The sequence below is a fragment of the Benincasa hispida genome, chromosome 10 (assembly GCF_027475165.1).
Source record: "Benincasa hispida cultivar pf3 chromosome 10, pf3_genome.v1.1, whole genome shotgun sequence".
In the NCBI taxonomy this organism is placed as follows: domain Eukaryota; kingdom Viridiplantae; phylum Streptophyta; class Magnoliopsida; order Cucurbitales; family Cucurbitaceae; genus Benincasa; species Benincasa hispida.
In genome coordinates this window covers 38557021-38569084 of record NC_143487.1, presented here as the reverse complement: position 1 = coordinate 38569084, position 12064 = coordinate 38557021, and positions in this window count along the sequence as shown.

Sequence of the window (12064 nt, the reverse complement as noted above, 5' to 3'; positions counted from 1 at the left end):
TTTACCGAACACCAACGCATATGGAGACATGCCTATAGGTGTCTTATAGGCGGTCCTGTATGCCCAGTACATCGTCCAACTTTGTTGTCCAATCTTTTCGAAAGGTTTTACCACCTTCTCCAATATCAACTTGATTTCCCGGTTGGACACTTTAGCCTGACATTCGTCTGTGGATGGTATGCGGTGGCCACTTTATGGAGGATATTATATTTGCGCAGCAATTCTTTGACAGTGTGATTGAAAAAGTTAATGCCTTCATCACTTATTATGGCATGTGGAGTGCCAAAACGAGCGAAAATATTCTTCTTCAGGAATTTGGAGACTACCGCCGCATTGCTTGCGGTGCATGCTGCTGCTTCTACCCACTTGGAAACGTAGTCAACAGCTAACAAAATATATTTGTGACCATTCGATGATGCGAATGGTCCCATGAAATCAATGCCCCAAACGGCGAACAATTCCAATTCTAAAATGATATTCATAGGCATCGCATGTTTCTATGAAATATTACCCATGCGTAGGCACCAGTCACACTTCATCGCGTAGTTTCTTGCATCCTTGAATAATATTGGTCAATAATATCCACGTTGTAATACTTTTTCTGCTGTGCGCTGGCCTCCAAAGTGCCCTCCATATGACGAGTCATGACATTGTGATAATATGCGTTAGTGAGCAACATTCGGTACACACAGTCGCAGAATCTGGTCTGACCCTCTCTTATACAGATTTGGTTCATCCCAATAATAAGATCTGCATTCATGTTTGAGCCGCCTCTTTTGGTGGTTGCTATAATCTTTGGGAAATTACTCGCAAACCAGATAATTTACCACATTTGTGTACCATGGCAATTCTTCAATCTGAAATAGCTGCTCGTCTGGGAACGTTGCACTCACTTCTGACTGATTGCGGTCAACCTGGATAAATGATCTGCAACTTGGTTTTCCATATCGAATCCCTAGAGGAGGAGAACCCATTTAATCAACCTTGGCTTCACATCCTTCTTTGTCATCAAATATTTTATCGTCGAGTGGTCAGTATGGATGAGTACTTTCGTTGCCAGCAAATATGCTCTGAATTTCTCCAACGCAAATATCACCGCATGCAATTCTTTTTCTGTAGTGGTGTAGTTTGTTTGAGCAGGATTCAAGATTTTAGTCGTATATGTGATGAGATGTAGCATTGTTTTTCTCTTCTGTGCCAGCATTGCTCCCATCGCATAACTGCTTGCATCACACATTAATTCAAAGGGCAGTGTCCAGTCTAGTGCGATCAACACAGGTGCGGTCGTTAATGCGTTCTTCAAAATCATGAATGTGTTAAGGCATTTGTCATCGAAAACAAACTTTCTATCTGCCTCCATCAACGCACTCAGTGGTCGTGTAATCTTTGAAAAGTCTTTGACAAAACGTCTATAGAATCTAGCATGTCCCAAGAAGCTCCTGACAGCCTTTACACTCGTTGGAGGTGGGAGCTTTTCAATCGCTTCAATTGTTGCCTTGTCCACCTCCAACCCATCCTTAGAGACCTTGTTCTCAAGCACAATGCCTTCATTTACCATGAAATGACATTTCTCCCAATTAAGCATGAGGTTCGTCTCCTCACATCTTTTTAATATCTTCTCCAAGTTGTTAAGGCAGACTTCGTATGTTTTCCCATACATGGAGAAGTCGTCCATGAATATTTCTACATAGTCTTTAAGACATTCCGAAAAGATGGCCATCATACACCTTTGGAAAGTGCTCGGCGCATTACAGAGGCCGAATGGCATGCGTCAAAACATAAATGTTCCATACGGGCAGGTAAATGTGGTTTTTTCTTGATCTTCAGGAGTGATCATGATCTAGTTATAACTGGCATACCCATCCAAAGAGCAGTAGAAGTCATTTCTAGCTAGACGATCCAGCATTTGGTCAATAAAAGCTAAAGGGAAATGATCTTCTTTGTTGCCGCATTTAGTTTGCGGTAGTCCATGTGAATCTGCCATCTGGTGACGGTACTTTGCGGTATCAGCTCGTTATTTGCGTTAGGGACTACCGTCATCCCTCCTTTCTTCGGCACGCTTGCACAGGACTGACCCACGTGGTGTCTGCTATTGGATAGATGATGCTCGCGTCTAACCACTTGATTATCTCCTTCTTTATGACCTTCTTCATTGCAGGGTTGAGCCTGTGTTGATGTTCGATCAATCCTTTGTGATTCTCTTCGAGACGAATCCTATGCATACAGTATGTGGGGCTGATTTCTCTAATGTCTGCGAGCGTCCAGCCAATTGCTTTTACATACTTTCTTAGAATGCTCAGCGGCGCATCTTCTTGGTCTTCATTAAGTGCAGAGGAAATGATTACCAGTAACTTTTCATTCTGCCCCATAAAAACATACTTCAGGTGATTAGGAAGGGTCTTCAGCTCGATTGTTGGTGGTTATTCTAAGGACGGTTTTGTGGTTTTTCTTTCTTCATTCACTGTCAGATTGTCTTCTTTGGATGCGATCATCTCATCTTCCTTGTTTTTTTTCTATGATCGCATTGCATGCTACAATGGATGTGATCGCATCCTCATCTTCGTTTTCATCTTCAGGCTTCTCTTCGTCATTCAAACTTTGTTCATCGTCGGATTCATTAAGGTCTTCTTCATCAGGATATTTATGGCTCAGATAATGTCAAACCTGAGCTTATGTCCATTCATGCTCAAGGTGATCTCTCCTTTGTGTATATCAATTTGGGCACGACCGATCGATAAAAATGGTCGCCCTAGGATAATGGGCACATCTTTGTCTACTTCGTAGTCCAGGATGATGAAGTCTGCTGGTAATATAAATTTGTCGATTGTAACCAGAACATCCTTCACCTTCCCTTCTGGATGCACAAGAGATCTATCCGCTAATTGGAGAGTCACCGTCCTGGGCACAAGTTGCCCCACATTTAGCTGCTTGAAAATTGACAGGGCATCAAGTTAATGTTGGCCCCGAGATCGCATAGCGTTTGACCGATGTATAATCCTCCAATTGAGTGAGGTATAGTGAAACTCCCAGGGTCGCGCATTTTCAGTGAGATTATAGATTTTGAACTCTGCGTCAAAACCACCATGGCGAACTTACCAGTGCCTCTCTTCTTTGTCACCATATCCTTTAGAAACTTCGCATATGCGGGCATCTCCTCAATTGCTTCAGTGAACGGAATATTAATATGCAACTGTTTTAACATATTCATGAAGCGTTGGTACTGTACCTCATCATTTTTCTTCTTTTTAATTCTCTGTGGGAAGGGTGGCAGTTGTATTCTTATGGCCCCCTGTTCTTTTGGCTCCAAGGTGGACACAATCTCTGATTCCATCGCCTCTTTTTCTTCTGTTTCTTCTCAAGTCACCGCAATCTTTGGTTCCAGCACAACTGGAGCAATCCGGCTAGACTTCTTCTTCTCCCCTACCACAGCCTTTCCACTTCGTAACGTCATGACTTGACATTGCTCTTTACCCGTACCCCCGGGTTACGTGGGAGTTCCGTTGAACTCGGTAAGGCCCCTTGTGGTCTGTTCTTGAGTTCTCCCGCAATATAGCTTATCTAAATTTCCAAGTTGCGGATAGACGTTGCTTGGTTTTGAAGCATAGTTTCGTTCTTTTCAATATATTTCTTTAACAAACTTTCCAAAGAGGAATATTGTGGCACCTGTGAACTGCTGGCTTGATTACTCGTTTGACAGTTGGTTCGCGAGAAAAATCTAGGTGGCCCCTCTTTTTGCGTCATTAATTGAAAATTTTGTTGTTGATTTTTCCACGTGAAGTTGGAGTGGTTTCTGCACCCAGGGTTATACGTGTTAGAAAACGGATTATTCTTCACAAAATAGATTGACTGTGGGTTTCGCGGGCATTCCTCCATTTGATGTCCTTCATCGCAAGTAGCACAACTTGCGGTTATCTGGTTGATTGCGTTCACTTGCCCACTATGCGTTGTTGGGCTGTTGATTGCAATTCCCTGTATCAAGTTCATCATCGCAGTCATTTGACTCTAAAGGGATGCGATAGTACCATTGTTCGTGTCACTGTCCTTGATTTTCAATCTTTGATCGCTTTCTTTCAAGTCTTCATGATTTTTAGAAATGTGATCAAGGATATTCTTGGCCTCATCATAAGTTTTATCCAGTGAACCTCCAGCTGCTACCGCATTGGTAGTGGTCTGCGATGAAGGGTTTAATCTGTGATAAAAAAATCTCCATCTGTAAGCAATCTGGTAAGCCGTTATGTAGGAAATCTCTTACCAGCCTCTTAAACCTCAGCCACGCATCGGTAAGCGATTCATCAGTATCCTGTTCAAAATTGGTTATCAATTTCCTTCTTCTGGCATTCTCCATCGGAGGGAAGTACTTCTTCATAAACTTCTCTACTACTTGTTCCTATGAGGTAATCTCCCCTGGCTCAAGAGAATAAGCTCATTTTCGTGCTTGGTCACACAACAAAAATGGAAACAAAGTTAGTCGAACCTCCTCAGTGGAGATGTTAGGGAACACAAAAGTGTTGCAAATCTCGATGAAACTCCGGAGGTGGGCGTGCGGATCCTCGCCACGCCTTCTAATGACATGCAGAAATGCATGTCATCTTAGGCCTTTTACTTAGAATTATGAGGGCTATTAAACGAAATATGCGGCAATAAGGGCTACAAAAATAGACAATTGAACGCATAATAAAGCAAAATAACGAGTTAGCTGAGATTCTTAATGCTAAACGCCGCAAACTCAATTTCTCGTGAATTCCTAACACAATTGCCACATATTCCGCTTAACAGCCCTCATAATTCTAAGTAAAAGGCCTAAGATGACATGCATTTCTGCATGTCATCACCTTACACCAAACTGTCCGACAGTTTGGATCATTTGTAGCATCACCGGTTTCATTTCGAATCTCGATCCATTAAGAGCGGGCCTCATGATTCTTGGGGAGAAATCGTAGAGGTTGGGTGACGTATAGTCCCGAATGGGCCTATTGCAGTCGTTCGCCAATAGGATGGCATGACACTATTTTCATTTGGTGCTCTATTTCTTGGTTGTTCCACCATGTTATCTTTCTCTTGTTGTTGGCGGCTATCTCTCAATCTTCGTCGGAACGTTCTTTCAATCTCTGGGTCGTAATTCGCCAGAGATTGAAAGCTACAAAGAAAATCGAAAAATTACCATTAGCACAATGTATTGTCGAAGTCCCTAGCAACGGTGCCAAAAACTTGATGTGTTATTTTATGCAATGAAGTAATGGTAGGGATTGCGTTGATGGGAAATGCGTTGTGCAAACAAGTTTTCTCAGCAGGACCCAAATATAAATCCTACTAAGTTTCTTGGTAAGCCTAGGGTCGAACTCAGAGACTAAGAAAAACAATATGCGGTGGTAATTTATAGATCACTTTGCAGTAACAATAAATCAAAGAATTGGTTGGTTTGTTGTTTACAATATAAAATGTATGCGGCGAAGTTAAGAAAAGAGTTAATATTATGAAAGATGCGATGAATATGCGGGGGAACGGGTTGAGAAGGGGTTTAGCTAACACTTCCTAGGATTGCGATCATGCTACACACATACAACAACAAATCATCTCTCAACATAAATGCTACGAGTTCTAGTTTTAGAACGCATGTGATATATACGATGATGTCTATAGGACTTACACATAAGCCTCTATTCTTGTCTATGCGATGAAGATTGACTCACACACATACAAGGCGACCGCATAGTACCATAACCTATCTCTAGGGTGCATCAGATGCATATTGACAAATAGAGCTTATCTCTAAGTCTCTATCTTTTGCTTATGCAGATCTAATTTTGCTCTCTCGAGTCTAGATTCTAACCTAGCTTTCTCAAGTCTTAGGTTCTTTCTTTAGACTCTCTCTCGAGTAGCTCTAAAATGGTGATGGATGCAACATAAGACAAGATGATCGCATGCGATGAAAATCCTAGGTCATGTTAGCTAAGTACTTCTCAACCCATTCGATAGATTTAGCTACTCATGCATGTTTTAAAGAGAGTGAACAAATGTATATAAGAAAGTTCCATTTTATAGATATATAATCGAAATATAGAATGACAATGCGAAATAAGAATAAAGAGCCTGATAGTAATTTCTTACTTCCCAAGGCTTTTACACTGTTCTTCTCTATTCTGCTTAAAAGATATCATATATAATCGAACTTTCTCTTGTCAATTTGAACATTTCAAATAAACCCAAACACTGATTCTCGACTTTATCCAAGCTACCCAGGGGACCTAATGGACCTGTGGCTCGAAGCTTCAACGGTCTATGAATAGCTAACTAAACTCTTTAGCCACGAGATCCACCATCTGTTAACTGTCAAGCATTCCACTAAAGACTAACAGCTGAACTCTTCTTACCACATATATATTTTTATGTCCATCGGACATAACTAATCATGAGTACGATAACCCTTCACAGATGCTCATAAGTACAGCTGGACCAAATTACCGTTTTATCCCTGTAGTTACATCTCACTTCTTAAGTACCACTGATTCCTCTAATGAACAATACAACATAGTCCAATTATGTGTGAACACCTCTCGGGCCAAGAAAAGGTGTATGGCGCCAAATCGTTCAAGTCCTGGAATCGGCCCTTAAGGGAGCTATCTATCTACTTACCCCTGCATCGGGGAAGGAGTGAATTCCATCTCGTGTAGTTGAGTTCCCAGCTCCCAAATCAGACGAATCCTCAAAGTGGTAGGTTTGAGTCGGCGACCTGGCCACTCGCACCCATACAAATCAAAGGATTGCCCTCAATGGTAGGAGTTCCCAACTCACTCAAGATTGAGAACATGTTACCTATGGTCATCCTAGTGAAATGAGGTTTCTATTATGAATGGTGTTATATAATGAGACGTTAACACTTTGTGGTCAGGTCTTATACAAACTCTTTGTATAGGACGCCCTCGCTCGCATGTCCCCTACACAAATGATCAGATCATACCATCTGTGACAAGTCACAACACTTGTGACCATTCCACAAAGCGGGCTGCATCCGTAACGTTACCAGGATAAGGTTTCCCTTTTATATCCATATACTACATACCATGTTGGTTATCACTTAAGACATGATCCACTTGTTTGTCACCACATACATGCTTAAGTTACATACAGATAACCAGAGATTTTAGGTTTATTGGTTTGTGGTAAAGCAAATAAAATAAATAACTGAGCAAAATCAAGAAGTAAAATAAAACATCATATATTATACATAATAAGCGTTCGTACAAACTGTTTACAAACTACAGGACACGAGACTTTAAGGCATCAACCCCAACAAACCCGACCTTAAATGTGAGTAACTCGAGACCCGATCCGGAATTTAAATTTTTAAAATTTTTTAACCCAACCCAACCCAATCCTTACGGTTTAAGTTGGGTAGTTTGGGTTGGTCGGGTTATCGGATTTTTTGAACACCCCTAACTGTGAGGTCTATAACGGAAGTGGGGGTTGTTCTGAATTTTCAAATTTCATAGAGTTTAAAATACAATAAACAAAAATTATGCAAATTAACAAATTTTATAGCATGTTTCTAGATTCAACAGAGAAAGGGATTAAGGGTTTGGATTTATATTTACCATTGAAAAATTGAACCCTCACGAACCTCTTTCATCTGGTCACAAACACTTCATACAGAAACAAACCTCAACATGGACACCATGACAAATGAACCTCCTGTATTCTCCTTAGGGGTGAGAATTACTTAGAGAGTTGTGGGTTTCTTTGTTAATTTTGGGAGAGGAAGAGGGTTTGAGAGGAGAGGAATTTTTCTGTGTTTGTGAGAGAAATTATTGAGAGATCACGGCCAGAGAGTAACTAGTAGACCTTATCTGCGTCAGAAGCAAAAGGAAGAAGAAAATCTCTTATAACCTCTCATTCCCACGTACGTGATTAGAAAGAAACCAGGGAAGGGAGTTATAACTCCCTTTTTTTATTAAATTCAAATTAAACTATTTTAATTCAAATTATAATTATATATTAATAACTTTATTATATAATATATATTATACTATATGTTATATCTAATAAAACATATAATCTATATTTTTTTTCTATTGTAATAAATACAATATAACATATAGCTTGAATTCACTCAATCATTTATGACATTTAATATAAATCAAATTCATATTAAAATTAATTATATGAATCTCATCCATATAAATAGTATTTGGATCATATTCAAATATTTAATTCCTCTCAAAATAAACTTTGTATTATAATGTATCAAATAAACTTTATATTTAATTTCTCAAAATAAACTTTATATTATATTATATTGAAATTAATTAATTTTTCATTTGTAAAATCAAATTTTGATTTTTAGATAAAATTGGAAATTGGAAAACAAAAACTCCATCACCTAAATAGCTCACACATAAAACATTAATCTTGCCTTTGTCTTCTCCACGCATGAGCTGCAACTCATGCAACTCTTCTCTTTTGCATGTTGATCTGCAATATAATGAAGAGATTGGAGTGAAAATCGAGCATGCAATCTAGAGAGTTTTTTAGAGAAAAACTGGTTTGAAGAAAGGTTCTTCAACAAGGTTGCAACAGTGAGCTTTTCTTCTTCATCCCTTGATTCAAGCTTGTTTTGAGTCCCAGAACTCAATCAAGAGCACCAAGAGAATAGTGGAGAAGATCTTAAGGTGGTCTACAACAAGATATGGAGAAGATTGCAGTTGGAGAAGGAGCTTTGAAGAAATTCTACAAATCTTGTAACCCATTTTCTGCAGAAGCATGCTTTATATTATGCCAAAATTAGTGAATTTGAGTGCTTAGATGATCATTGTGTTCCCGCTGTTGTTGATACAATCCTACAATTGGTATCAGAGCATCAAATAAGCATTCAATTCGATTTAATTTTGGTTTGATGGGTGTTTTATATGAGAAATATGAAACGGTGCACTGATAGGATTTTCTGAGTTTTGGCTGTTTAATTCTCTTTAATATCTAATTTAAATTTGTAATTGGCTCTTGTTTGATGAGCTTTAATTGTTCCCAAGAATCTATAATTTATTTGGAGTCATTAGAGTTGAAATTAAGCTGTAAATCAAAGAAACAAGTGAAGAGGCCGAGTTGCAGTTCCAGAAAATCAGCCTCTGTTCTTATCGTCGTTGTGGTTTCAGTTGCTAAACGATCATCTAGCTCCAGATGCTACACAATGTGAAGAAAAGCTAGATGATCATATAGTAATGGGCACTTGTCGTTGTGATGTTGAATGCTAGACGATCTTGTACCTGCGGGAGCTAAATGATGCGTTCAATTTGCTATACGATAGCATTAAGCAACCATTTAGCTTTGGCGTAGGAACTAAACGATACGTTGAATTTACTATACGATGGTACTATTCTATCATTTAGAAATGATGTGCTCTAAGCGATGCGATGAAGTGCTATGCAATAGCGCTGAGCGATCGTTTAGATGCGGAGCTAAGCGATCGCGTAGACATAGTGCTAAGCGATGCGTTGAAGTTTCTATGCGATGGAACTAAAAAAATCACTTACCTACGATGTTGAACGACGCAATGATGTTCTATACGATGGAGCTAAGCGATCGTTTAAGCTACAGTAGATACTAAATGATGACATGCAGTGCTAGACGTTGGTGTTAAGCGATCGTTTGGTTCTATACGATATAACTAAGCGATAGTGATGAAGAACTATACAATAGCCTTGAGCGATCGTTTACTTCAATCGTTTATCTTTGATTGGGAGCTAAATGATGCGTCGAGTTGCTATGCGATAGCAATATGCGATCGTTTACCTCTATGCGGGAGCTAGACGATGCGTCGAGTTGCTATGCGATAGCACTACGCAATTGTTTACCTCTATGCGAGAGCTAGGCGATGCGACGAGTTGCTATGCGATAGCACTACGCGATCGCATACCTTTGTGTGGCAGTTGGACAATGCGTTGAATGCTATGCGATGGCATTAAACAATTGTTTACCTTTTGTGCCACTAAACAATCAAGGGTTTACTAAACGATCTGGCAAAATGCTAGACGATGGTCGTCATTGCTAAACGATGAAACTTAGCGAGATGTTGAACATGTGCAAAGGATGCTGGTTCGACCGGTTCTCTTGTGGTTGGTCCGGTTCAGATAGTTTGGGTCCAGTTCAAGCTACTTGAGTTCGTTTTGGAGCAGTTCAAGCAGCCCAGGAGTGGTTTGGAAGCTGTTTTGTAATAGTTAGGCTTCTGTTTGCTTGTTTTTACCAAAACTAAAACCATATCAGTCTATGTTTAATTATTTATGCATCTGATGTATGTTATAATTAAATAAGTCTTGTATGTGCATATAGTATGTCATTTAGGTTTAAAATCCCACCAAAGGAAGCATGTAACATGCATTGAAAGTATGTTATAATTATTATAACATATAGTATGCATGTTAGGGTTTCTCGTATTTAATATAAATGTTATATTAAATGTTGAATGCCTCATGTATGTTGTGGATGTTTAGCATATCTAAAGTTTTATAAGTTGTTATAAAATTGGGTTAGACATTTAAAATCCATAAACAGTAGTTGCATGCTCACGTAGGTTGACCACTTGTTTTAATTGTTAAAACTTATAAAACCTAGGTTACAAACTCAACCGGTATATAATCCTGTCTAAGGCTGGGGGTACTTAAGTTGATGGTTTACGGAATACCTCCTACCTGGGGATTATGGTCGAATTATTGAGCGTTGGTAACCAGTTTTATGAGCATATGTGAGTGATGTGAGGTAATAAAATGATTTATCACCTAGACATCGTAGGTTAAAGTCCAATTATAAGAGTTATACTTGGATAAACCATATAGACTTAAGGTTGTTTTATTAGCCGAAAAGAACCTAAGTATAAATATACCCAAATAGAACACTTCAATGGCAGTTTAATAACTTCTATATGATAGAGTTATTAGAAAACTTCAGTGGAGTTATTAGAAAACTTCAGTGGGAGATTAATAACATATATGATACATTATTTTTAGCTTTACGTCTCTAAGAGTTCACAATCCAAATTTAAGCAGTACTTCATGTCACCCTGGAAGTGACCTCCCTACGGAAAGTATTTTTAGCTTAAATCTAGATTTCGATGAATAAGAGGAAGTTGTTCAAACATGTCTATTATACGAAAAAAAAGATTTCAATTGCCACGTCTCCACATATTTTATACCGTGAAAGTCATATGACGCTTCGTGTCACCCTGGAAGTGGCCTTCCTACGGAGAGTGTTTTGTATGAGTCAATATCAAGGTAAACGAAGGAAGTAGTTCATAGTAAGTGAGTGAAAGATATGTGTCAATATATCCTACGGTCTCTTCCATTAGTTTGAACCGTGAGATTCTTATATTACACCTGCTGGTTAGCTTTAAACGGCCCTTTGCTAGTCGTTTACCAATGGGTATCCCCATGGAGGGTTGTAACATAGAATTTGGAACAACCCAGCTTCAGTAAAATGAATAGAGTCTTATAGTTCCGTCTTAGATATTGTCTTCTATTTTAGAGGCAAATTCATATCGTCCTATAGGATTTGAAAATGGCGGGTCACACTTAGAAGAATTACTAAGTTGTTAATAAAGATCTTGACCGAAAACAATAACTAAACAACTATAGGAATAAGAGTTATTGTAGGGATAGTGTTTGGCCAAAATTGTTTGTTTTAGTGAAGGAATATCTGACTGCCCCATGGTAGCACATATTCTGACTCACTAAAATATCGTTGCAAATAAATAATGGTTATGGGTACGTTATTACTTTTTGCTAAAACTTGATTTTGGATTTAGTTACAATTTGCTAATTAGAATTTGTTTAAATTTTATCAACATGTCGAATTCTAGAATACTCGCCTCCAATGTACATAACAGTAAAATCAAATCAACAAACAAATTACTAGCGGTTGATTATACCAAAAGAGTTTGAACAGAGGATTGTCCTCTATCTCCAAACTCATCTGAAATTTGAATTATGTAGATGAGAATGTTGAATTCGAACAATAAGATAAATATGATTTACTTATTATCGAAGCATGTTTACTGGAGAACATTAAAATCTGGATAATT